The sequence below is a fragment of a genome, unplaced genomic scaffold (assembly GCF_019419815.1).
Source record: "Pyrus x bretschneideri cultivar Hongxiangsu unplaced genomic scaffold, Pyrus_bretschneideri_v1 Contig14, whole genome shotgun sequence".
NCBI lineage: Eukaryota > Viridiplantae > Streptophyta > Magnoliopsida > Rosales > Rosaceae > Pyrus > Pyrus x bretschneideri.
In genome coordinates this window covers 4,428,552-4,432,500 of record NW_025999435.1, presented here as the reverse complement: position 1 = coordinate 4,432,500, position 3,949 = coordinate 4,428,552, and the positions used below count along the sequence as shown (strand labels likewise).

Below are 3,949 nucleotides of genomic sequence, written 5' to 3'. Positions count from 1 at the left end.
GTCAAGAGAGAGTTTGGGGGCAATGGAACCGACGGGACGTCGAAACTGGGGGAGATTGATCTTGCATTTCTTGCATGTTACTCTTTGGGAATGTATGTAGCTGGCCATTTGGGAAATACATTGGACCTCCGATTGTTCTTGACGACCGGGATGATTGGGAGTGGCATTTTTGTTGCCTTGTTTGGGATGGGATACTTTTTGAATATCCATGTGTTTGGTTTCTATCTTGGGATGCAAATGATTGCCGGGTTGTTCCAAGCAACCAGTTGGCCTTCAGTTGTTGCTGTGATTGGTAATTGGTTTGGAAACGGAAAGAGGGGTTTGATAATGGGCATATGGAATGCGCATACTTCGGTTGGGAATATAAGTGGTTCACTTCTTGCTGCTAGTGTTCTGGATTATGGGTGGGGTTGGTGCTTTGTTGTTCCAAGTGCTTTTATAGCAGTTGGAGGCGTAATCGTTTTCTTCTTCTTGGCTGCTTATCCTGAAGATATTGGATCTTGTTTCCCACCAAATTCAGCTTCTAATTTGGAGGCAGTGCCTGATGATGAAGAATCTAATATGAAAAAAGGATTTATGGTAAGCGGTGAAACAAAAACTATTTGCCGAATTAGGTCTGTGAGTAGGACAGGTATTGGACTTATTGAAAAGCTTGTATGATACCACGAGTTATACCCTTTGCGTTGTGCCTCTTCTTCTCAAAGCTTGTGGCCTACATATTTCTGTACTGGCTACCATTTTATCTAACTCAGACAGGTAATATATCATTCATAGTTATATATATCACCTGAATTGACTGATATGACTTTACAATTGTAAGTTTTGGAATGCGTTCTGCATTTTCAGATATCTTCTGCCTTTTTCTTTTTATCATAAGTGCTTCATTATTTAAATACGGAACAAGAAAATTATAATTATAACAGTATCAGGGGTTGTTATTTATAATTTTATACTCAAGAATATATTGGCAGAAGAGAGAAGGGCTTCTCTGTTATACTACAAGCGCAAAATAAACTTCCTTATGAGTTGATAGAGTTCACATTACTTTCACTTTATTGTCAAGGGCTTCTCAATGCTCATAGATCGAGCATCTTGTGTCTCCATCTTTCTGATCTGTGCAGTTGTGTATGTTAACTTTCTTATCTGATATAGATTAATGTCCTATTGTATAACAATTTAAGCTTCTGGGGTCTATTAATTGCCTAAAATGGCATAGAACTCTGGTTTGCAGAAGGACTTGGGTTTGAAGCCTCCAATTTCCATTACCCACCATTTTGTTGTTTTGCAAGGTGCGGACAAGGCTGCACTTATATGTCTCTTTCTGTCTGTATTTCTCTTCCTTTCCACGTATAGGATGGAGTTGTAAGGGAGGGAGGGTATTTGTCTGACAAATATATCATGTCCTCAAATGAGGAGTCCAAGTAGCCTGCACAAGTTTATCGTGGCTATAAGTCTATCTTTGCGTGGTTCATATGGTTTTCAACACTGTTTGAGTACTAGTAACAACAGAGGAAACATGTCTTTTGATGAGGCTGCTAATGTGGATATTGCTCTCATGCGTGCCTAGTTATTTATGCTGGTCCCATGCATGAGTGCATTTGTTCTTTTGTGGATGCCTGGATGGTAAAGTATATTAGAAACTTATTCACATGTCACGTCGTTACCTGTTAGTAAGTGTTGTTGGTTTACATCGCTATTGGAAATTTATTACTCTTTGTAGTCTAATGTTATATCACATTGCAACTATGTTCATGAACTGGCGAGGTGACAGCAAAGTCACTTTTTTTTTTTTTTTTTGGTATTATTTTAAATCGTGTTCATGCATCTGATATTATGTTCCTCATCTTGTTCCCTCTTATGCTTTTGCAGAAATAGGAGGCGAGTATGTTTCTGTGAAATCTGCTGGAAACCTCTCCACTTTGTTCGATGTAGGAGGCATAGTTGGTGGAATCCTCGCTGGCTACATATCTGATAATCTTAATGCCCGAGCTACTTCGGCAGCCAGCTTCATGTCATTTGCAATTCCGGCAATGCTATTATATCGAAAATATGGCAGCATTTCAAACAATGTCAACATTGCGCTTATGATGGTTGCTGGCTTGTTTATTAATGGACCCTATGCACTTATCACCACCGCAGTTTCTGCGGACCTTGGAACGCACAGTTCCCTTAGAGGGGATTCTCGAGCACTGGCAACAGTTACCGCCATAATTGATGGTACTGGATCAGTTGGTGCAGTTTTTGGCCCTCTTTTTACTGGTTTCCTTTCAACGAAGGAATGGGATGCAGTATTTCTGATGTTAATGATTTGTGCTCTTATTGCTACGCTTTTTTATCACGTTTGGTTATAGCTGAAATTTCTGAGAAGATGTGCAAACCAGTACCTGTATCCAGCTGGCAGCAAAGTTTTGGAGGTAATTCTTTACTCTTTTGCATTGTTCCCTTAATATTTGCTTAAAAAGGAACTTCTGCGCATCTTCCTTTCCCCAGCCAATACTGATAATATAGAATGATTGGATGGTATGTGCAATCAATTCCATCCATTTTGTGAAATATAAAAAACAAAATGTTTCGCAAGTTAATGTAGCACGATACTTAATTTATTCGTAGAGAGGCCTAAACTGTATATAAAGTTATGCTCAACACACCCCTTCATGCATGACCTCGATGTCAGGTGATCATAGACGTAAATAGTTCGTTCTTGGGCGACTAGAATTCATATGTGCAGTCCTTGCTAAAGTGACCAATACATTTTCATTCCATATTGTACTTACTGGGATTATTTCCTTCTGCAGCTCCTGCATCACAGCCACTTCTAAGAGATCAACGGTGATACTAAGGTAGAGCCTCAAGAAGCTTCATCGTATGCTGGAAGTCGTGAAAGAAAAACAAGCTTCATTACATTGATAAATTCAAGCTCAACATGTAAGTGGCAATTTGTGACCTTCGAAAGCAATTTTCTTTTGGCCGTTTACAAAACGAAACCAAAGCATCGGTAGAGTCACAACTGTCTTTCTCAACCAAAGCATCGGTATGCCTTCAGAAATTGCTCTCCCAAGTAGGTCCATTGTCATTGAGCGACCGGGTGAATATGTTTACGGCTATTGGTGAAGATATAAACTGTCTTTCTCAACTTCTTTTTGGGGTGAAGACTTTGATTAACCATCTTGATCCAACAAAGTGAATTGTGTTTAGTTTTATGTTTGTAGGTTTACAACTTTGGTTTTATACCAATCAACATTTGCTCGAAGCGCAATTTCATTCCTTTGGTTCCATTCCATATTTGTTGATGCTGTAGCTCTGTAAAACTGCTGTGGAAATGTTATAGAAAACAAAAATATTCACATTAAATTTTGGCATATTTGTCGATTTGTCCCCTGAACTTGTATAGAGGTGCCAATTTCCTTCAGAATTTTAATTTTAGCCGATTACTCCTCCAAACTTTTATAATTAGTCAATTCCTCCTTAAACTTTAATTTTAGTTGATTACTTCCTGAATGTTTATAAATAGCCAATTTCCCTCCTAACGCTAGATTTAAAAAAAATTCATCCATTCAAATTTTTATCCATTTTGATTACGCGGACAACACATGACAATGTATTGGGGCCAAAAGAATGGAAAATTGGATGGATGAAAAATTTAAAATCTTAACGCTAGGGGGGTAAATTGGCTATTTATAATATTTTAGAGGGGTAATCGGCTAAAGTTAAAGTTTATGGGGAAAATTGGTTAATTATAAAAGTTCAGAGAGGTAATTGGCTAAAATTAAAGTTTAGGGAGAAAATTGACACCTCTATACAAGTTTAGAGGGGCAAACCGATACACATCTTAAATTTTTAAATGCAATAAAATCAGACAAGTAATCCTACAGTGCAAGATTTTTCCCTTTTCTTAAAAATCTAGAGATGGGCAGTGTTTTGTTTGGGCAATTATATTTGTATCCCCCTT

At 38.0% G+C, this 3,949-nt stretch overlaps 1 pseudogene; it reads left to right on the top strand.

Moving 5' to 3' along the window:
• The window catches only part of LOC103966918, a 3,852-nt pseudogene extending 481 nt beyond the window's left edge, over nt 1–3,371 (top strand).
• The last annotated feature ends 578 nt before the right edge of the window (nt 3,372–3,949 follow it).